This window comes from Ranitomeya variabilis, chromosome 5 (genome assembly GCF_051348905.1).
Source record: "Ranitomeya variabilis isolate aRanVar5 chromosome 5, aRanVar5.hap1, whole genome shotgun sequence".
Lineage (NCBI taxonomy): Eukaryota > Metazoa > Chordata > Amphibia > Anura > Dendrobatidae > Ranitomeya > Ranitomeya variabilis.
Window position 1 is genome coordinate 193,657,486 of NC_135236.1, and position 24,036 is coordinate 193,681,521.

The 24,036-nt window shown below is 46.8% G+C and overlaps 1 protein-coding gene across 1 annotated transcript in view; it reads right to left on the reverse strand.

The window, feature by feature from the left end:
- SQOR (sulfide quinone oxidoreductase) overlaps window positions 1-19,457 on the reverse strand; it is a 153,358-nt gene extending 133,901 nt beyond the window's left edge. Inside the window, exon 1 of the mRNA XM_077263692.1 lies at window positions 19,312-19,457. The gene's annotated coding sequence lies outside the window, so the exon portion shown is untranslated. The remainder of the gene's footprint in view (window positions 1-19,311) is intronic.
- Between the last annotated feature and the right edge of the window lie 4,579 nt (window positions 19,458-24,036).

Consider the following 24,036-nt stretch of genomic DNA (forward strand, 5'->3'; position numbering starts at 1 on the left):
CGCCGCCAGCACCAGGAGCAGCTGATCGGTGAGCACACCAGGTCTCGCACCCCCATTGATCAGATATTGATGACCTATCCTAAGAATAGGTAATCATTGTTAATATCCCAGACCACCCTATTAGGGTTCACTTACACTGGAGTATAACATGGATGAAGCTATCCAATGTTTTATCAGCGAGCACTACTATGGGGCAGTACAGATCAGCGATTATTTTCACCTGCAATCGCAGCATGCTGCGAGTGACTCCAATATTTGGATTACGTGCACCCATACAAGTTTATGGGTGCGTGTGAAACATCCGACTGCACTGGGATGCTATCCGAGTGCAGTCGGATTATCTTGGACAGAGACAATGGAGAAGATGCAGGAATTACCGTAAGTTTTCAGTCTTCTCCACACCTGTGCTGCACATCTCTCATGCAAGACAATCAGATCACACTTGGATCAAACTCTTACAGAGTTTGAGCTGTGTCATTAGCATAATCTGTCCGATTCTCTCGCATGAGAGAATCTACACCAGTGTGAGTGAGCCCTTAGTGCACCACTTCAGCATTTTTCCTTTATTTCATCGCTGGAGTAGTGCTTAAAATCCAAGTTCCCTGCCCCCTGCCTGATACACACCTTCCTTCACGTTTTCACCACTGCTCCTGCAGTTTGTGACCTGCCGGCTGCTCGGTGTTTCATGGGGTGAGTTGGAGTTCTCTAATCAATGTAAGTCTATGGGAGCATCATTCTGGCCTCATTGTAGCCCTCATAGACTTGCATTGAGAGCTTGTGATGTAGCTTCCGAGACCGGCCACTGAGAAGCTGCGCTCACAAGATGGTGCTGCGGGATCAGACCAGCACCAAAAAACAGTGAAGACACCAGAGGGTGAGTATATGACTGGGGCAGGGGACTTACGCTTAAAGCACCACCCCAGCGGTGAAAAAAAAAACCTGCTGGAGTGGTGCTTTAATATACGGTAAGTCTATGGGGGCCTGATTCTGAGTCTTACATTGACAAAATTACTTTTGGACACACAGAAAAAGTTGCCGTGCCCCGACTTGTTACAGCTGCAGTCAAGCGGTCCAGATGAGGACTGGTAATGAAAACGACAGAAGACAGAGACTGGTAAGTATTAGGTAAGTAAGTATACGAGCACTGAACATACATTATAATAGCGAACAGATAATTAAATTAACGGGGTTGCCCACTATTAGGACAACCCCTTCTTGATCTATAAAAGAGCTAATACTCGCCTCCTGTGCCAGCGGCGTTACGGCGGTTTCAGCATTCGCGGCTCTCGTGTGGTTGTTATGACATGTGAGCCTGGCCACCAATCAGCACAGGCGTCATTGAACATGAAGAGGAAGTACGGGCTACGGCTGCTCTCTAACGTCCTTTTCATGTTCAATTTGTATGAAGGCAGGGACAGTGACACCAGCACTGACTGATGGCCAGGCTCACGTGTCATAACAGTACGGGAGCCCCGGGAAGAGCGAGTGATGAACGCGCCAGCACGCAGGAGAGTATAAGCTTTTTTATTTTATTGGGGGGGGGGGGGGGGCAAAGATTTAGACCGAGAAGGGGTTGTCTTAGTAGTGGATAGCTCTCTTAACCCCTTCCCGACCCATGACGCCTATGTGGCGTCATGGAATGATCGCATCCCTGCAGATCGGGTGAAAGGGTTAACTCCTATTTTACCCGATCTGCAGGGAGAGGGGGAGTTGTACTTCAGCCTAGGGGGGGTGGCTTTGCCCCCACGTGGCTACGATCGCTCTGATTGGCTGTTGAAAGTGCAACAGCCAATCAGAGCAATTTGCAATATTTCACCTATGAAAATGGTGAAATATTGCAATCCAGCCATGGCCGATGCTGCAATAGCATCTGCCATGGCTGGAAATCATGTTCTGGCCCCCCCCACCGCCCCCGATCTCCTCCCCAGTCCTCCGTTCTGTCCGGTACCCCCCTCCGTCCCCCTGTTCGCTCCCCCGTGCTCCTGTCCGCTCCCCCGTGCTCCTGTCCGCTCCCCCCGTCCTCCGATCCCCCCCCCGTGCTCCGATCCACCCCCCCACCACCCCCTCATACTTACCGATCCTCCCGAAGTCGGTCCGTCTTCTCCCTGGGCGCCGCCATCTTCCAAGATGGTGGGCGCATGCTCAGTGCGCCCGCCGAATCTGCAGGCTGGCAGATTCGTTACAAGTACATTTTGATCGCTGTGGTAGGTTCTATCACCCTTTATCACCCCCATAGGTAGGGACAATAATAAAATAAAGAAAATATTTTTTTTTCTTTTTCCACTAGGGTTAGGGTTAGAACTAGGGTTAGAACTAGGGGTAGGGTTAGGGTTAGGGTTACGGGTAGGGTTAGGGTTAGGGGTAGGGTTATGGCATGTGCGCACAGAGCGGATCGGCCGCGGATCCGCAGCGGATCGGCCGCGGATCCGCAGCGGATCGGCCGCGGATCCGCAGCGGATCGGCCGCGGATCCGCAGCGGATCGGCCGCGGATCGGCAGCGGATCGGCCACGGATCCGCAGCGGATCGGCAGCGGATCGGCCGCGGATCCGCAGCGGATCGGCCGCGGATCCGCAGCGGATCGGCCGCGGATCCGCAGCGGATTGGCCGCGGATCTGCAGCGGATTGGCAGCGGATTGGCCGCGGATCCGCAGCGGATTGGCCGCTGCGAATTCGAAGCAGTTTTCCATCAGGTTTACAGTACCATGTACACCTAAGGAAAACCAAATCCGCTGTGCCCATGGTGCGGAAAATTCCGTGCAGAAACGCTGCATTGTATTTTCCGCAGCATGTCAATTCTTTGTGCGGATTCCGCAGCGTTTTACACCTGTTCCTCAATAGGAATCCGCAGGTGAAATCCGCACAAAAAAACACTGGAAATCTGCTGTAAATCCGCAGGCAAAACGCAGTGCCTTTTACCTGCAGATTTTTCAAAAATCGTGCGGAAAAATCTCACACGAATCCGCAACGTGGGCACATAGCCTTAGGGTTAGGGTTGGAATTAGAGTTAGGGTTGGAATTAGGGCTAGGGTTTGAAATAGGGTTAAGATTAGGCTTGTGGTTAGGGTTACGGATAGGGTTAGGGGTGTGTTGGGGTTACAGTTGTGGTTAGGGTTGGGATTAGGGTTACGGTTGGGATTAGGGTTAGGATTGGAATTAGGGTTACGGTTGTGTTGCGGTTAGGGTTGTGGTTAGGGGTGTGTTGGGGTTAGGGTTGTGATTAGGGTTATGGCTACAGTTGGGATTAGGATTAGGGGTGTGTTGGGGTTAGTGTTGAAGTTAGAATTGAGGGGTTTCCACTGTTTAGGCACATCAGGGGTCTCCAAACGCAACATGGCGCCACCATTGATTCCAGCCAATCTTGCGTTCAAAAAGTCAAATGGTGCTCCCGCCCTTCCAAGCCCCGACGTGCGCCCAAACAGTGGTTTACCCCCACATTTGGGGTACCAGCGTACTCAGGACAAACTGGGCAACAACTGTTGGGGTCCAATTTCTCCTGTTACCCTTGCAAAAATAAAAAATTACTTACTAAAACATAATTTTTGAGGAAAGAACAATTATTTTTTATTTTCACGGCTCTGCGTTATAAACTTCTGTGAAGCACTAGGGGGTTGAAAGTGCTCACCACACATCTAGATAAGTTCTTTCGGGGGTCTAGTTTCCAAAATGGGGTCACTTGTGGGGTGTTTCTACTGTTTAGGCACATCAGGGGCTCTGCAAATGCAATGTGACGCCCGCAGACCATTCCATCAAAGTCTGCATTTCAAATGTCACTACTTCCCTTCCGAGCCCTGACGTGTGCCCAAACAGTGGTTTACCCCCACATATGGGGTATCAGCGTACTCACAACAAACTGGGCAACAAATATTGGGGTCCAAATTCTCCTGTTACCCTTGTGAAAATAAAAAATTGCTTGCTAAAACATCTTTTTTGAGGAAAGAAAAATGATTTTTTATTTTCACGGCTCTGCGTTGTAAACTTCTGTGAAGCACTTGGGGGTTGAACGTGCTCACCACACATCTAGATAAGTTCCTTGGGGGGTCTAGTTTCCAAAATGGGGTCACTTGTGGGGGGTTTCTACTGTTTAGGCATATCAGGGGCTCTGCAAACGTAACATGATGCCCGCAGACCATTCCATCAAAGTCTGCATTCCAAAACGTCACTACTTCCCTTCCGAGCCCCGGCATGTGCCCAAACAGTGGTTTACCCCCACATATGGGGTATCAGCGTACTCAGGAGAAACTGGACAACAACTTTAGGGGTCCAATTTCTCCTGTTACTCTTGCAAAAATAAAAAATTCTGGGCTAAAAAAATATTTTTGAGGAAAGGAAACACATTTATTATTTTCACGGCTCTGCGTTATAAACTTCTGTGAAGCACTTGGGGGTTCAAAGTGCTCACTACACATCTAGATAAGTTCCCTTGGGGGTCTAGTTTCCAAAATGGAGTCAATTGTGGGGAGTTCCTACTGTTTAGGCACATCAGGGGCTCTGCAAACGCAACCTGACGCCCGCAGAGCATTCCATCAAAGTCTGCATTTCAAAACGTCACTACTTCCCTTCCGAACCCCGACGTGTGCCAAAACAGTGGTTTACCCCCACATATGGGGTATCAGCGTACTCAGGAGAAACTGGACAACAACTTTTGGGGTCCAATTTCTCCTGTTACCCTTGGGAAAATAAAAAATTGTGGGCTAAAAAATCATTTTTGAGAAAAGAAAAATTATTTTTTATTTTCATGGCTCTGCGTTATAAACTTCTGTGAAGCACTTGGGGGTTCAAAGTGCTCACCACACATCTAGATTAGTTCCTTGGGAGGTCTAGTTTCCAAAATGGGGTCACTTGTGCGGGAGCTCCAATGTTTAGGCACACAGGGGCTCTCCAAACGCGACATGGTGTCCGCTAATGATTGGAGCTAATTTTCCATTCAAAAAGCCAAATGGCGTGCCTTCCCTTCCGAGCCCTGCCGTGCGCCCAAACAGTGGTTTACCCCCACATATGGGGTATCATCGTACTCAGGACAAACTGGACAACAACATTTGGGGTCCAATTTCTCCTATTACCCTTGGGAAAATAAAAAATTCTGGGCTAAAAATCATTTTTGAGGAAAGAAAAATTATTTTTTTATTTTCACGGCTCTGCGTTATAAACTTCTGTGAAGCACCTGGGGGTTATAAGTGCTCACTATGCATCTAGATAAGTTCCTTGGGGGGTCTAGTTTCCAAAATGGGGTCACTTGTAGGGGAGCTCCAATGTTTAGGCACACAGGGGCTCTCCAAACGCGACATGGTGTCCGCTAACGATTGGAGCTAATTTTTCATTCAAAAAGTCAAATGGCGCTCCTTCCCTTCCGAGCCTTACCATGTGCCCAAACAGTGGTTTACCCCCACATGTGAGGTATTGGTGTACTCAGGAGAAATTGCCCAACAAAATTTAGGATCCATTTTATCCTGTTGCCCATGTGAAAATGAAAAAATTGAGGCTAAAATAATTTTTTTGTGAAAAAAAAGTACTTTTTCATTTTTACGGATCAATTTGTGAAGCACCTGGGGGTTTAAAGTGCTCACTATGCTTCTAGATAAGTTCCTTGGGGGGTTTAGTTTCCAAAATGTGGTCACTTGTGGGGGAGCTCCAATGTTTAGGCACACGGGGGCTCTCCAAACGCGACATGGTGTCCGCTAAAGATTGGAGCCAATTTTTCATTCAAAAAGTCAAATGGCGCTCCTTCCCTTCCGAGCCCTGCCGTGCGCCCAAACAGTGGTTTACCCCAACATATGAGGTATCAGCGTACTCAGGACAAATTGGACAACAACGTTCGTGGTCCAGTTTCTCCTTTTACCCTTGGGAAAATAAAAAATTGTTGCTAAAAGATCATTTTTGTGACTAAAAAGTTAAATGTTCATTTTTTACTTCCATGTTGCTTCTGCTGCTGTGAAACACCTGAAGGGTTAATAAACTTCTTGAATGTGGTTTTGAGCACCTTGAGGGGTGCAGTTTTTAGAATGGTGTCACTTTTGGGTATTTTCAGCCATATAGAACCCTCAAACTGACTTCAAATGTGAGGTGGTCCCTAAAAAAAATGGTTTTGTAAATTTTGTTGTAAAAATGAGAAATCACTGGTCAAATTTTAACCCTTATAACTTCCTAGCAAAAAAAAAATTTGTTTCCAAAATTGTGCTGATGTAAAGTAGACATGTGGGAAATGTTATTTATTAACTATTTTGTGTCACATAACTCTCTGGTTTAACAGAATAAAAATTCAAAATGTGAAAATTACGAAATTTTCAAAATTTTTGCCAAATTTCCGTTTTTTTCACAAATAAACTCAGAAATTATCGACCTAAATTTACCACTAACATGAAGCCCAATATGTCACGAAAAAACAATCTCAGAATCGCTAGGATCCGTTGAAGCGTTCCTGAGTTATTACCTCATAAAGGGACACTGGTCAGAATTGCAAAAAACGCCAAGGTCATGAAGGGGTTAAAAAAGTTGTTATCCTCCTATTATATTGTAATCATCATGTTATATAGCACTGTGTACTTACAATTGCTCATTTTGCTTTTCTGCCCAGTTAATTAGTCTGTTTTCTCTGTGTATAATCAGGAATTCTCTTCCTGTATTTATCATTCCCCTCTTCAACTCCTGACCCTCTGCTCATCCTCCCCCCGCCATAGACTTTTGCAGTGACACATGACTTGTGCAGACAGAATTGACCTCCTGTTTCTACATAGAGCTTAGTCAGCTTTTGTGTAAATCATTTTATTAAACAATTATCAAGAAACATTCAGTCAATACATATAGAATCATCTATACATAGTGTAGCGTGGCTAAAGGGTGTCTAATCGACGGGAGATATGTGTCACATAGATGGCTTGCCGCTGTGATGTAACCATAGCTACCTATATGTGTTTCAGGACCTGTGGTGATGTCACAACCACATGTCTGATCATGTGATGGATTCTGGATGTGGTTAGACTATAAAAGAAAGCCTAATGCTTAACACAGTAGATATGTGTGGAGGTGCTAGCCTCCAGAGTGTGTTAAGGCTCCAGGTCTGAGCCTGAAGGACTGGACACTTGTATTTTCTTTTGCCTAAGCTAAAAGCTATTTGTTTTCTGTTTTGCTTTCTGGTTTATGGAGTAATAAACCTTTGAACTTTTGATGGAACGAGCCTCCTAAGTGTCAGCCGTCGCACTTGAGAGAGTGAAACCCCTACAATAGAAAAACGGAAATATATTGCTTTCAATGTAACATTTAAATAATAAAGCATATTGGGTTATAAAGCAAATCTCAGTAACAACAATCTTCGGTATCGTTTATATGTGAGGGAGGTATCCCTCCTCTAACACATCAAAGAGCGATTTAGGGTTGATACTCAATACCTGTAACTCAATCTTAGGAATATGTTGTTTGTTAATTAGGAGGGCAATCCATCAAGATTACACCGAAGATTTATAAGATGAAAGGAGAAGAAAAATACGAAGAGAAGAAGAAAAGGGAGAGAAAAGAGAAGAAGGGGGAGGGGAAGGGGGGTTAAGGGAAAAGAGAGGGGGGGGGAGGAATATTCGGATCCTGGCTTCCCATCCACCTTTTCACAATTCTGGTTTGTTTACCATTGAGACACAATGACCTATTGGCAAAATTACGAATATTCACCTCTGTAAATCAGAGATAAAATCAGTTATCTATCCAGGTCGTCAGGTCTGTAGTTTCTCGGAACATAACCCAAGGAGACCATGTATTCAGGACCTTATCCAAGGTTCCAGTATCCTGTCCCACCAGCTGCTCCATCCTGAAAATATGGTTCAACCGAAATCAACTCAGAGCGCGAGGGGGACCTTGATTGTTTCCAGTAACGGGGTATAAGGTTGCGCGCTGCTGTGAGGAAGTGCCTAAGAAGGCCTCTTTTGAACCGGGCAATGAGCTTAGTCAGCTTTTGATCACGTGATGTCATAACCAATAAGGAACTTAAGGAAGACAGAATAATTAGCTGGATAGAAGGGCAAAATGAGCAATTGTAAGTGCACAGTGATATATAATATGATGACTGCAATATATTAAGACGATAAGAAATTTGATGGAAGGAGGAGAAGGAGGAGGAATGCTTCTTTAATAAAAGAACAGGAGTGGTACTTTAAACAGAAATGAAGTACATCATGTTGGCAGTGACCATCCTGTGAAATGTGATATCTATGAATAGGTAAAATATATTGCAGCCTGGATAACATCCACTAGTAGCTGGGGCTAGTTACAGGTCATAAGATGGCCTCATTTTATGCTAATTATAACTTGTGCGGGAGAATCACTGCAGACATTTTCTGAAAAGTCACTTCCTTATACCTGAATGCGATTGTTTCAGCAGAAAGTGCATGTGATTCTTACAAATCCCACTGCGACATATGGACTTTTCTGCATCATTTTTGCAACAAATCTGAAGTGTGGGAATATTAACTAACTTAAGTCTGATGCAAGAATCTCCACCTAGTCTGACCGGACATATGAGCGACAGCCTAGCTTCATACCTAGCTCAGAGTATGACACCATTATCTGCTCCAAGTCCGGAACAGACTCATAAAGGAAGAACAAGTCTGACAACTGCAGTCTGCTCATAGTTTACAACTGCTGACTGTACAAAGTTAGACATATGTGGAGATTTATTTATGGTACACTATGGAATGCATTTATTAGGCAGTTTACAGTGTTTGGCTTAAAAAAGACCCAAATCGAGTTTCTTCAAAAATGGCAACTTTTGTTCAGAACTTGTCAGATTTAAAAAATGATGGTCACAGCAGCGTGTTTAATTTTCTGGCTTCTATATAGTCTCACATGCACCATAAATTAGTAAAGATGTTGAAGGGAACCTGTCAGCAGATTTTGCCGCTATAAGGTGCGGCCACTGCCTTTCAGGGCTTATCTACAGCAGTCTATAATGCTGTAGATAAGCCCCCAGTCCGATCTGCAAGTGAAGAAAAATTAGTTATATTATACTCACCCGGGGGAAGAGGTCCTGTGCGGTCCGGTCCGATGGGTGTCGCAGGTCCGGGTCCTCCCATCTTCTTGTGATGCCGTCCTCCTGCTTGTTCACCGCTCCCCAACATCGGCGCTCCGGCGCAGGCATACTTCTCTGCCCTGCTGAGGGCAGAGTAAAGTACTGCAGTGCGCAGGCGCCGGGAAAGGTCAGAGAGGCCCAGCACCTGTGCACTGCAGTACTTTACTCTGCCCTCAACAGGACAGATAAAGTATGGCTGCGCGGGAGAAGCGGCAAGAAGAGGACGACATCGTATGAAGATGGGAGGACCCGGACCTGTGACGCCTATCGGACCGGAACGTCCCCCCATCCCCAGGTGAGTATAATATAACTTATTTTTCTTCACTTGCAGATTGGACCAGAGGCTTTTCTATAGCATTATAGAATGCTGTAGATAAGCCCTGAAAAGTGGTGGCCACATCTTATAGCGGCAAAATCTGCTGACAGGTTCGCTTTACGAAGTTTAGTGTAAATCACTGCAATTATCTTTTTTCTCACTAGAAGATAACTTGGAGGTCAGTCAGTGAATTAGCCAGCCAAGACACGCCAAGATCCATGCTAAACTTCACAACTGCTGATTGTATTGGAAGCAAGAAATCTCATTGTTAGGGCTTGCGCAGATAACTTTATTTTCTGCAATATGATGAAAAAGGAGCATTGAATCTCACCTTCCTCAAGCTCTCCAATGAGAGCAGAAACGGGTTAGACCCCTTTCTTTGCAGTCTCCTGCATTCCTGCTTTGAGGTCTGGGGTCATGGGGACTCAGTCTTGCAGCATGGGGGCTGTGAGACACCAGGCTGTTGTGAATTAGACTTTTTGGCTCCCTCTTGTGGTTACTTGTGATATTACTCTGGGATTGTCTTTCCTCAGTTTGGCACCCACCTGGGTCGTTAGTCCAGGGGTGTTGCTATATAAGCTTCCTGGATCCTTAGTCCAGTGCCTGGCATCGTTGTAATCAGATCCTTTCTGTTTGCTCCTGTCTGCTGGTCTTGGTTCGTGCTAAATTAAGCTAAGTCCTGCTTCTTTGTTTTTTGGTTATTTGCTTTGCTCTTATTTTTGTCCAGCTTGTACTAAATGTGATTCCTGACTTTGCTGGAAGCTCTAGGGGGCTGGTGTTCTCCCCCCGGGCCGTTAGACGGTTCGGGGGTTCTTGAATATCCAGCGTGGATATTTTGATAGGGTTTTTGCTGACCATATAAGTCATCTTACTTATTCTGCTATTAGCTAGTGGGCCTCTCTTTGCTAAATACCTAGCTCATTCTTACGTTTGTCTTTTCCTCTTACCTCACCGTTATTATTTGTTGGGGGCTTGTATCCAACTTTTGGGGTCTTTTCTCTGGAGGCAAGAAAGGTCTTTCTTTTCCCTTCTAGGGTTAGTTAGTTCTCCGGCTGGCGCGAGACGTCTAGAACCAACGTAGGCACGTTCCCCGGCTGCTGCTATTTGTGGTGCTAGGATTAGATATATGGTCAGCTCAGTTACCACTGCCCTATGAGCTGGTTTTTTGTGTTTGCAGACTTAGTAATTATTACTGAGACCCTCTGCCATTTGGTCATAACAGTATGCCAGGTCCAACATTGAATGTTTAATGCATTGCAGAAGTGGGATAATAAGAAAGGAAATTCTGAGTTTTTTTTTTTTTTCCTCTCTTCCTCCCCTTTACCTCTGAGTGGCTTGTGCTTGCTGCAGACATGAATGTCCAGACCTTGATTACAAGTGTGGATCAGCTTGCTGCTCGTGTGCAGGGCATACAAGATTTTGTTACCAGTAGTCCAATGTCTGAACCTAAAATACCTATTCCTGAACTGTTTTCTGGAGACCGATTTAAGTTTAGGAATTTTAGGAATAATTGTAAATTGTTTCTATCTCTGAGACCCCGTTCATCTGGAGATTCAGCTCAGCAAGTTAAAATTGTTATCTCTTTTTTACGGGGCGACCCTCAGGATTGGGCTTTCTCGCTAGCGCCAGGAGATCCGGCATTGGCAAATATTGATGCGTTTTTTCTGGCGCTCGGATTGCTTTACGAGGAACCCAATCTTGAAGTTCAGGCAGAAAAAGCCTTGCTGGCTATTTCTCAGGGCCAGGATGAAGCTGAAGTGTATTGCCAAAAATTTCAGAAATGGTCCGTGCTTACTCAGTGGAATGAGTGTGCTCTGGCCGCAAATTTCAGAAATGGCCTTTCGGAAGCCATTAAGAATGTGATGGTGGGTTTCCCCATTCCTACAAGTCTGAATGATTCCATGGCGCTGGCTATTCAAATTGACCGGCCTTTGCGGGAGCGCAAAACCTCTAAGGCCATGTTCACACGCTGCGGTTTTTACCGCGGAACCGCCGCGATTTTGATGCTGCGGGTCCGCAGCAGTTTCCATAGCGTTTACATTAACATGTAAACCCTATGGAAACCGCAAACCGCAGTGCACATGCTGCGGGAAAAACCGCGCAGAAACGCAGCGGTTTACAACCCGCAGCATGTCACTTTTGTGCAGAATCGCTGCGATTCTGCACCCATAGGAATGCATTGAACCGCTTACTTCCCGCATGGGGCTGTGCCCACGTTGCGGGAAGTAAGCGGATAATGTGCGGGTGGTACCCGGGGTGGAGGAGAGGAGACTCTCCTCCAGGCCCTGGGAACCATAAAATAGTGTAAAAAAAAGAATTAAAATAAAAAATGAAGCTATACTCACCTCTCAGCGCTGCCCGCGGCCGTCCGGTCTCAGTTGCTGTGCCGAACAGGACCTGTGGTGACGTCGCGGTCACATGACCGTGATGACGCTGCGGTCACATGACCGTGACGTCACGAAGGTCCTTGTCGGCACAGCCGCTTGCAGCGCCGGGGAGATCGCGACGTCAGAGGGTGAGTATAGCCAATTTTTATTATTTTTTACATTACTATTGATGCTGCATATTGCTGCATATGCAGCATCAATAGTACAGCAGTAATCCCGCAGCGGAAACCGCGGAACAAACCGCGATAAATCTGCAGGGATAACCACAGCGGTTTTGCCCTGCAGATTTTCAATTCCGCTGCGGGATTAACCCGCAGAGGAACCCGCAGCGTGTGAACATGGCCTAATCCTCTGGTGGTGTTGTCTGAACAAACACCTGATTTAATGCAATGTGATAGAATTCAGACTAGAAATGAGCGGAAAAATCATAGACGTCAGAATGGGTTGTGTTTTTACTGTGGTGATTCTACACGTTATATCAGCATGCTCTAAACGCCTAACAAGGGTTGTTAGTCCTGTCGCCATTGGTAATTTGCAACCTAAATTTATTTTGTCTGTGACTTTAATTTGCTCATTGTCTTCTTACCCTGTTATGGCGTTTGTGGATTCAGGTGCTGCCCTGAGTCTTATGGATCTGTCATTTGCCAAGCGCTGTGGTTTTGTTCTTGAACCGTTGGTAAATCCTATTCCTCTTAGAGGTATTGATGCTACGCCATTGGCGGAAAATAAACCGCAGTTTTGGACGCAGGTAACCATGTGCATGACTCCTGAACATCGGGAGGTGATTCGTTTTCTTGTTCTGCATAAAATGCATGATTTGGTCGTTTTGGGTCTGCCATGGTTACAGACCCACAATCCAGTCTTGGATTGGAAGGCAATGTCTGTGTCAAGTTAGGGCTGTCAGGGAATTCATGCTGATTCCCCGCCGGTGTCTATTGCTTCCTCTACTCCTTCGGAAGTTCCTGAGTATTTGTCTGATTATCAGGATGTATTCAGCGAGTCCAGGTCCAGTGCTCTGCCTCCTCATAGGGACTGTGACTGCGCCATAGATTTGATTCCAGGTAGTAAATTTCCTAAGGGAAGACTGTTTAATCTGTCTGTACCTGAGCATGCCGCAATGCGTTCGTATATCAAGGAGTCTCTGGAGAAGGGGCATATCTGTCCATCCTCTTCCCCTCTTGGTGCGGGATTCTTTTTTGTGGCCAAGAAGGACGGATCTTTGAGACCTTGTATTGACTATCGGCTTCTGAATAAAATCACTGTTAAATTTCAGTATCCTTTGCCTCTGTTGTCGGACTTGTTTGCCCGGATTAAAGGTGCCAAGTGGTTCACCAAGATAGATCTTCGTGGTGCGTACAACCTTGTGCGCATTAAGCAAGGAGATGAATGGAAGACAGCATTTAATACGCCCGAAGGTCATTTTGAGTACTTGGTGATGCCTATTGGGCTCTCTAATGCTCCCTCAGTGTTTCAGTCCTTTATGCATGATATTTTCCGGAAGTATCTGGATAAATTATGATGTTGGCAATCGGGAGTTGCTGGCCATGAAGTGGGCATTTGAGGAGTGGCGTCATTGGCTCGAGGGTGCTAAGCATCGTGTGGTGGTCTTGACTGATCCCAAAAATTTGATGTATCTCGAGTCTGCTAAACGCCTGAATCCTAGACAGGCCCGCTGGTCATTGTTTTTCTCCCGTTTTGACTTTGTGGTCTCGTATTTACCAGGTTCAAAGAATGTGAAGGCTGATGCTCTTTCAAGGAGCTTTGTGCCTGACTCTCCTGGAGTCGCAGAACCAGTTGGTATTCTTAAAGGGAACCTATCACCCCGTTTTTTAAAGATTAGATAAAAATAGTGTGAAATAGGGGCAGAGCTGGGCTTTACATTAGTGCCTCTTTGGTGCCTTTACACCCCCGTTAGGCTGCCGAAATACCTTAGTGAAGTGTCCGTTTTGACCTGTCACTCAAGCTGGTCAGGTCGGATGGGCGTGGTCACAGCGCTGTTTGTCCCCCAGGATCCTGCTCATCATTACGTTGGTGGCGTAGTGGTGTGCGCATGTCCAGCAGATGAATCCACTGCTCAGGAGATGAATAGCGGCGCGGTCTTCGCTATTCAGCCGTTTACCGGTGGGCGCGGCCATCTTTCCTGTGGCCGCGCCTGCGCAGATGGAGCGCTCTGCTGCCAGGGGCTTCAGGAAAATGGCCGCCGCGATCTCCATCTGCGCACGCGCGGAATCCCGCGGCCATTTTCCTGAAGCCCCAGGCAGCAGAGCGCTCCATCTGCGCAGGCGCGGCCACAGGAAAGATGGCCGCGCCCACCGGTAAACGGCTGAATAGCGAAGACTGCGCCGCTATTCATCTCCTGGGCAGTGGATTCATCTGCTGGACATGCGCACACCACTACGCCACCAACGTAATGATGAGCAGGATCCTGGGGGACAAACAGCGCTGTGACCACGCCCATCCGACCTGACCAGCTTGAGTGACAGGTCAAAACGGACACTTCACTAAGGTATTTCGGCAGCCTAACGGGGGTGTAAAGGCACCAAAGAGGCACTAATGTAAAGCCCAGCTCTGCCCCTATTTCACACTATTTTTATCTAATCTTTAAAAAACGGGGTGATAGGTTCCCTTTAAGGAGGGAGTTATCTTGTCGGCCATTTCTCCTGATTTGCGACGTGTTTTGCAGAGATTTCAGGCTGGTAGACCTGACTCTTGTCCACCTGACAGACTGTTTGTTCCTGATAAGTGGACCAGCAGAGTCATTTCCGAGGTTCATTCCTCGGTGTTGGCAGGGCATCCGGGAATTTTTGGCACCAGAGATCTGGTGGCTAGGTCCTTTTGGTGGCCTTCCTTGTCACGGGATGTGCGGTCATTTGTGCAGTCCTGTGGGACTTGTGCTCGAGCTAAGCCTTGCTGTTCTCGTGCCAGCGGGTTGCTCTTGCCCTTGCCTGTCCCGAAGAGGCCTTGGACACACATTTCCATGGATTTCATTTCAGATCTCCCGGTGTCTCAGGGCATGTCTGTCATCTGGGTGGTATGTGATCGCTTTTCTAAAATGGTCCATTTGGTGCCTTTGCCTAAGCTGCCTTCCTCTTCCGATCTGGTTCCTGTGTTCTTTCAGAATGTGGTTCGTTTACACGGCATTCCTGAGAATATTGTGTCTGACAGAGGATCCCAGTTTGTTTCCAGGTTCTGGCGATCCTTTTGTGCTAGGATGGGCATTGATTTGTCGTTTTCGTCTGCCTTTCATCCTCAGACTAATGGACAAACGGAGCGAACTAATCAGACTCTGGAGGCTTATTTGAGGTGTTTTGTTTCGGCAGATCAGGATGATTGGGTGACCTTCTTGCCGTTGGCTGAGTTTGCCCTTAATAATCGGGCTAGTTCCGCTACTTTGGTTTCGCCATTTTTCTGCAACTCTGGTTTCCATCCTCGTTTTTCCTCGGGACATGTGGAGCCTTCTGACTGTCCTGGGGTAGATTCTGTGGTGGATAGGTTGCAGCAGATCTGGAATCATGTGGTGGACAACTTAAAGTTGTCACAGGAGAAGGCTCAGCGTTTTGCCAACCGCCGCCGCGGTGTGGGTCCCCGACTTCGTGTTGGGGATTTGGTATGGCTGTCTTCTCGATTTGTTCCTATGAAGGTCTCCTCTCCTAAATTTAAGCCTCGCTTCATTGGTCCTTACAAGATATTGGAAATCCTTAATCCTGTGTCCTTTCGCTTGGATCTTCCGGTGTCGTTTGCCATTCACAACGTGTTCCATAGGTCTTTGTTGCGGCGGTACGTTGTACCTGTGGTTCCTTCTGTTGAGCCTCCTGCTCCGGTGTTGGTTGAGGGCGAGTTGGAGTACGTGGTGGAGAAGATCTTGGATTCTCATCTCTCCAGACGGAGGCTTCAGTATCTGGTCAAGTGGAAGGGCTATGGTCAGGAGGATAATTCCTGGGTGGTTGCTTCTGATGTGCATGCGGCCGATTTAGTTCGTGCCTTTCACGCTGCTCATCCTGATCGCCCTGGTGGTCTTGGTGAGGGTTCGGTGACCCCTCCTTAAGGGGGGGGTACTGTTGTGAATTAGACTTTTTGGCTCCCTCTTGTGGTTACTTGTGATATTACTCTGGGATTGTCTTTCCTCAGTTTGGCACCCACCTGGGTCGTTAGTCCAGGGGTGTTGCTATATAAGCTTCCTGGATCCTTAGTCCAGTGCCTGGCATTGTTGTAATCAGATCCTTTCTGTTTGCTCCTGTCTGCTGGTCTTGGTTCGTGCTAAATTAAGCTAAGTCCTGCTTCTTTGTTTTTTGGTTATTTGCTTTGCTCTTATTTTTGTCCAGCTTGTACTAAATGTGATTCCTGACTTTGCTGGAAGCTCTAGGGGGCTGGTGTTCTCCCCCCGGGCCGTTAGACGGTTCGGGGGTTCTTGAATATCCAGCGTGGATATTTTGATAGGGTTTTTGCTGACCATATAAGTCATCTTACTTATTCTGCTATTAGCTAGTGGGCCTCTCTTTGCTAAATACCTAGCTCATTCTTACGTTTGTCTTTTCCTCTTACCTCACCGTTATTATTTGTTGGGGGCTTGTATCCAACTTTTGGGGTCTTTTCTCTGGAGGCAAGAAAGGTCTTTCTTTTCCCTTCTAGGGTTAGTTAGTTCTCCGGCTGGCGCGAGACGTCTAGAACCAACGTAGGCACGTTCCCCGGCTGCTGCTATTTGTGGTGCTAGGATTAGATATATGGTCAGCTCAGTTACCACTGCCCTATGAGCTGGTTTTTTGTGTTTGCAGACTTAGTAATTATTTCTGAGACCCTCTGCCATTGGGGTCATAACACCAGGCGTTCCATCCTGCCAATGCATTGTTGCGGTGGTCAGCGCACAGCTCCGCTCCGTTAGGGCAATAAGGATACCCTAAGGATATGTGCACACGTTGCGGATTTGCCTGAGGATTTGCAGCAGTTTTCCATCAGGTTTACAGTACCATGTAAACCTATGGAAAACCAAATCCGCAGTGCCCATGGTGCGGAAAATACAGCGAGGAAACGCTGAATTGTATATTCTGCAGCATGTCAATTTTTTGTACGAATTCCGCAGTGTTTTACACCTGCTCCTCAATAGGAATCCGCAGGTGTAAAAACACAGGTGAAAGCTGTACAAAAACCACAGGAATTCTGCGGGTAAGGCTACTTTCACACTAGTTCGTCGGTACGGGCCGTTGCAAACCGTCGGCCCGACGTACCAACGGACAGTGTGTTAAAGTAGCACAACGTGGGCAGCGGATGCAGTTTTACAACGCATCCGCTGCCCATTGTGAGTTCCGGTGGACCCGACGCACAAAAAAAGGTTATATTGAACTTTTTTTGTGCGTCGCAGCCGCCAAAAACATGACACATCCGTCGCACGACGGATGCGACGTGTGGCCATGCGTCGCTAATGCAAGTCTATGGAGAAAAACCGCATCCTGCGGGCAACTTTGCAGGATGCGTTTTTCTCTAAAACGACGCATTGCGACGTCCGTCAAATGACGCTAGTGTGAAAGTAACCTAATCCGCAGGTAAAACACAGTGCGGTTTACCTGCGGATTGTAAAAAAACGGTGCGGAAAAATCTGCACACGAATCCGCAATGTGTGCACATAGCCTAAGGGGTTCACCATGACGTGGCAGTGGGCTTCACACAGTCTGATCAGAATGTTAAACTAAGAACCTCATGTTCAGTAATATATATATTTTTTCCTAGTGGCTTTAGATAATGTATGATTTTTGGACGTGCTGTCCATTCTCTTTTTCAAACTTTTTATTTTCTGCCCCAGTGTGATTTGACAAAACACCGGATCACACTCAGGCCAACGTTATCCTATGGGCTGTGCACATGTCCAAATTTAGTCTAAGGAAAAAAAAAATTGCAGCATGCATCAATTGCATCCGATATTCAGATCGCACTCAGCCATGCAAGTTAATGAGTCCATGAAAAAAAAAAAAATCAGACCTCACTCAGATGACAGCTGAGTGCAGTCCAATTATCACAGATGAATAGAATGTAGAAGATGGAGAAATTTTATTAATTTCCATCTACTCCTGTGAGAAAATAGTTTGATTAGAATAAGAGAAAATACTGCAGTGTGACCCGAGCCCTAGATCCCGGGGTACGCTGTGTCGTATTACATCAGGTTGTACATGGAGGTCTTCTTAGCTCAATGAGGAAGTTTAATGTACAAGGACTTATTGCGCCACTGGGATATTGCTGTAATATCTTTACAGGAATGTAATTTGTGTAAGTATGTGGTCACGTGGCAAGCTCAGGCCTCACCAGACATCTGTGAAACGTGGGCTGAGTACATACAGACCACGATGCCCAGACCGGCCACGGACATACCGTAGACACACAATGAGACTGTGGAGTTCGCGTCGGGAGACCTGCAGCCAGTCCGCGCATCACGGTCTGTAAAGACTTAGTGACAACCACCAGATTATACTGGTGTGTGATTTATTTCTCCATATAATGTAGATTATAAAATCACAGATTATATCACATGCAGCAGGGGTCGAGCTCTGTGATTCAGGGGTCCTCATATCCATGAGCGGCGGCTCCTCTTACTGGGAGCAAAGGGAAAGCTGTCAGTCAGCGGCAGATGGATCCTGTGGCTCGTAAATACAAGAAAAAAAAAACCAGTATCTATTGCCGACGTCATCGGCTCTGCTGCAGCTCTCCCCTATGAGCAGGACTACAAAAACCAGCAGAAATTCCACAATATCCGGACCTCACTGTGCAGATGTCCCTGCTCTGAATATAATGCAGATAACAATATTTTAGCCTACGTTCCCACTGTGAGTTTTTTTACACTGCATATTTTTTTTTTTTAAAAGCAAGTAATATATTTTACTTAATGGGTGCAGAAAATATGCAGAATCATAAACTGACCGGAAGAGCATTGTGGTAACGTGGCCTTGTATGGCACGGGGTCAAATCCACAGAGAACATCACCGGAATTTGCTGGCTCCGGACATCAGGTTTGCAGCATCCATCACTTTATAAATCTGGGGGTTTTGTCTGCAGCATGCGGTTTCATAAATCAGGTACAATACACGGACCACAAATCTGCTGCACATCTTACCAGTGTGGTCATGCCCCTAGAATTACCGCTGCCACCACTGACTGGCAGACACGTCTGTACTATGACAGAGGGGGGGGACAGAGCAGAGGACGAGCACTGGGTTTCTGCAGCTCATCATTAGGTTTTCACTGCTGTATGACAGTCTGAGCAGTTAGAAATTACCTGGTAGTGGGGAACTACAACTACCAGCATTCCAACCACTACAACTACCAGCATTCCAACCACTACAACTACCAGCATTCCAACCACTACAGACTACCTAATCCCCTGGAGAGACATGCTCCTGTCACACTGACAGCTCTAGTGACAAGTGACTGGCACAGAATACAAATGTCTGACAACTCTTTCTGGGGGCACAGCTCCAGGGACGTCACCCCCCATATAGATGCAATGTGCCTGTGAATAGCCTATGGACACACGCTGTGCAGTGGAAGTCCGGGAGTGCGGTCAGCAGAGACTTACCTCAGGGATCTGCGGTGCACACAGGCTGCCAGTGCGGAGGGCAGTGAGCCACACTAGAGCTCCGCCCACAGGTCACAACTTCTGCCGCAAGCTCCTCCTGTGCTGCAGTGATTGGCTGCGGTGCTGGGCGGGGCTATAAACGCTGTACATAATACACAGAGGGCAGGGTAGCGTACGGCGTCGGCTAGAATGGAGTTCATTTTTGAGGGAATGATGTCACTGGAGTGGGCGGAGCCTCCCAGCAGGAAGCAGCGTGGAGCAGCTAACGATGAGGCTCAGGCTGCTGGAGACTGGAGTGGAAAGGACTGAGGAACTGCACCATGGAGGAACCCTGTGAGGAGAGGACGGAGGAGCCGCACCATGGAGGAACCCTGTGAGGAGAGGCCTGAGGGGCCGCACCATGGAGGAGCCCTGTGAGGAGAGGACTGAGGGGCCGCACCATGGAGGAGCCCTGTGAGGAGAGGACTGAGGGGCCGCACCATGGAGGAGCCCTGTGAGGAGAGGCCTGAGGGGCCGCACCATGGAGGAGCCCTGTGAGGAGAGGCCTGAGGGGCCGCACCATGGAGGAGCCCTGTGAGGAGAGGACTGAGGGGCCGCACCATGGAGGAGCCCTGTGAGGAGAGGACTGAGGGGCCGCACCATGGAGGAGCCCTGTGAGGAGAGGACTGAGGGGCCGCACCATGGAGGAGCCCTGTGAGGAGAGGACTGAGGGGCCGCACCATGGAGGAGCCATGTGGGGAGAGGACTGAGGAGCTGCAGCATGGAGCCGTAGCATGGAGCCGTGTGGGGAGATGCGAACTCTGCTTCAGGAAAATGGCCGCCACGATCTCCATCTGCGCACACGCGGCATCCCACGGCCATTTTCCTGAAGCCCCGGGCAGCAGAGCGCTCCATCTGCGCACGCGCGGCCACAGGAAGATGGCCGCCCCCACCGATCACCAGGGGAATAGCGCAGATTGCGCTCTTTTTCCAAACCTATGAAGTGGATTCGGGCCTTGGGCATGCGCAAACCACTACGCCACCAACGGAAAACTAAGCAAGATCTAGGGGAAGGAACAGCGATGTCACCACGCCCATCTGACCAGACCAGCCTGATTGACAGGCGAAAACGGCGACTTTGGTAACGTATTTCGGTAGCATAGGTGGGGAATCAGGGTCCACAAAATACACTATTGTAATGCACAGCTCAGGCCCTATTTAACAGTATTTTTATCTCATACGGAAAAAACGGGGTGACAGGTACCTTCACACTCAGCAACTTTACAACGAGAATGACAACGATCCGTGACGTTGCAGCGTCCTGGATAGCGATCTCGTTGAGTTTGACACGCAGCAGCGATCTGGATCCCACTGTGATATCGCTGGTCGGAGCTAGAAGTCCCGAACTTTATTTGGTCGTCAGGTCGACGTGTATCGTCGTGTTTGACAGCAAAAGCAACGATGCCAGCGATGTTTTACATGGAGCTAACGACCTGTGAGAACGATAAGTGCGTCACCGTTACATCACTGGATCGCTCCTGCATCGTTCTGGAGCTGCTGTGTTCGAAAAAATCAGTGCGGAATTGCTGCGGATTTCAAAGAAGCGCGTGTCACTTCTTTTGTGTGGAGCTGCATCGTTTCTGCACCCCTCCATGTTAAAAATCCGCAGGTTGTCTCAGCCCTATAGCAAAAGGTCAAATTTATAACGTAACGAATGTATTGCAAAACAATACAGCTTGAGCCAGCCGTCTTTCTAATTGGGGCCAATTACCCAGGCTTCTCAAACAAGTTCCATAAATTGGTAGGCCAACTTTGCATGGCCACTAAACTTCACATAGCTGCCAACTGGAAATCGCCTTCACTCTCTATGCCGTTAGTTAGAGACAAGATAAATACAATTCTTCTATATGAGGGTATACAAGCTACAAGAAATGACATGTGGGATGCTTTTTACAAAGTCTGGAAACCGTGGATGGAACTGGACTCTAATCTAAACCAGGCTCTAACCTTGTCTATATGAAACCACTAGCAACCGACGCCCCGATGAAGATTCTAGCACTTCAAGAATGGAACTTAGTTAAACAGCATGGAGATGAACCGTTGTGACGAGAGGAGAAGGAAGGGGAAATTTATATTTATAAAATAAGAAACCTCCGCCCCGTCTCGTGTTTTCATTGCTAGCCAATATAAGGCACGGTATGGAATCTCTCCTTTTACCCTATTCCCCCCTATATATTTGATCCTTTGTCTTGTCGTGTTTATGCTGTAATTTTACCAAAGCAGTTTGAGAAATGAAAGCTGAGCTCTGGTTGGTTGCTATGGGCAACCATGACAATGTGCTGAACAGTTTTGATAAATGAGAATTACACATCAGGGGATAGGAGCTCCATGTCACTGATCTACCACTGCTGTCAGGAGATGGGAACAAGGACAAGTCAGGAGAATCCAGCAATATGGGGAATGTACTCTACATTACAGGAGCCTCGTAAGAGAAGAGCTCAGTATGCAGATACCGCAGAAATGGCACCTCTGCTACACAAGGCAAACACAAGGATTTCTACATGTATGGTGCTGAGAAGCAACAGCAATGCTCATTAAATAACCTCCTAAGAGACGGACAATCCTGTACAAGTATCACTAGGATTATTATTTATTATTATAGCGCCATTTACTCCATGGCGCTTTACATGTGAGGAGAATACATAATAACAGGTACAATAATCCTGACCAATACGAGTCACCGACTGGTACAGGAGGAGCGAGGTCCCTGCCCCCGAGGGCTCGGTCTACAGGGGTGGGTGAGAATACAGTGGGGGAGGGCAGCGCTGGTTGTGCAGTGGTGGATCGGTGGTTACTGCAGGTTGTAGGCTTGTCGGAAGAGGTGGGTCTTCAGGTTCCTTTTGAAGGTTTCCACAGTAAGTGAGAGTCTGATATGTTGGGGTAGAGAGTTCTCGAGTAGTGGGGTTCACCGGAGAAGACTTGTATGTGATTGTGGGAAGGGGAGATAAGAGGGGAGTAGAGAAGGAGATTGCAACATTATAACATTTTGCATAAATTTGGCAATTCTTGGACTGTTTTCTGCATAGAAACTCATTTAAGGGGTTGTCCACTTCTGGTCAACCCCTACTGGAGTTCTACAATGTCCAAAATAAAGTAAGTAAGCTTCATATTTACCAAGAGACTCAGTGCCAACATTGTTGGAATTAGTGATGTCGTTAGCGAACGATCCAACACAAAGAGCCGGCTCCCTGCTGTGAATGATGGGAGCCGACACCCCAGTGAGAGCCACAAATTTCTCTGAATGACTGTCAGTGGGCTTAAAATCCCGGATTTAAGCAGGCGTAACTCCACCAACCCAAGTAAAACTCCACCCACTCGTCAATTTAATTTGTTCCTGGCAAGTGGGCAGAGTTTCTGCGGTAGGTGAGCGGGGTTTTGGACGCCTGAACAGGTCTTCAATAGGGATGCATTTAGGATTCAAAAAGAGCGGGCTCTTTTTGGTGAGCGGAGCCATGAGAGCTGGACCACCAAAAAGAGCCGGACTGCCCATCACTAGTTGGAATGACACCATTCCAGGAGGTATGTTGTTTTTATTTTATTTCAGGCACTGTAGCATTTAAAGGGGCTACATCAACAAAGTTATGACAAGATACAGGTATATAGATATATAATATATACAGAGAAATGTGTCACTTATTGGGCTTCTTACTGTAATTTTTATAAAACCACTGTTTTATAAGCAGGAGATTATCACTAGAGTACTGCCATCAGGTAGTCATTCATTCACGAGCTCTGTATAAGTCTGCCTATGCACAGTGTACACACACAGAAAGCTGCTAATCAATATTGTTAGCATGGTTATACAGAGCTCAGCATTCAGAGAACTGGTAAATCTGTAACAGATAAACTGTGATTCTATCAAAATGATACCATCTAGCCCAATAAGTAGTACATCAATGGTATAAGGATCTCTGCCCTAATATCATGCTGCTCTCAGATAGGGTGAGAAAAACTGCTGACAGATTCCCTTTAACAAGTGTCAGCATTTTTCATGTCTTGTGGTAAATCTCAGCAGAACTCAACCTGGACATTACAATGATAATAAGAACATTTTATCATGCTTTGGGAACAATAACTCTGACCACTTTATATTGGTAAATTGCATACAACTCCTATAATCATTTGCTGTAATATAAAACAGTTTTTTGGTAATTTTTTATTATGAAGATAGATTTGGAATCATTTTGATGACTTTATCCCTCGATTACATGTGGAGATGTAAAAGATATAAAACATGTACGATAACATTTCCTATAATTACTAGTTATATGTCTCTACTTACCTGAGCCTCTCGGGCCTTTCTGCAAGCCTTCATTTTTATGAATATTGGTCTTGTTGATAGGTGTCTTTCCTTCCTTTGAACAGTCCAGGCTGATTCTTCTGTTCATTGGGCCTTTACTCTGGACCATGACATCTTCATCCATTTGGTCCCTATCTGGGGTGGGAAACATCATCCTTCCTGAGTTTGGTTTCTTCCTCTTTTTTTTTTCCATTCTTTTGGGCTTTTTGATTGAAGATATCTCATTAACCGATGAGTCGAAGTGTCTTGTCTTCTTCAGTCCTTCACTATCGGCAATAACGTTCTCATCCAGTCGCTCCATCACTGGGATAGGAGACATCTTCCATCCTAAGTCTGTTTTTTTTTATTCTTTCTTCCCTTCCTTTTTGTTTTTTTGTTTGAAGACT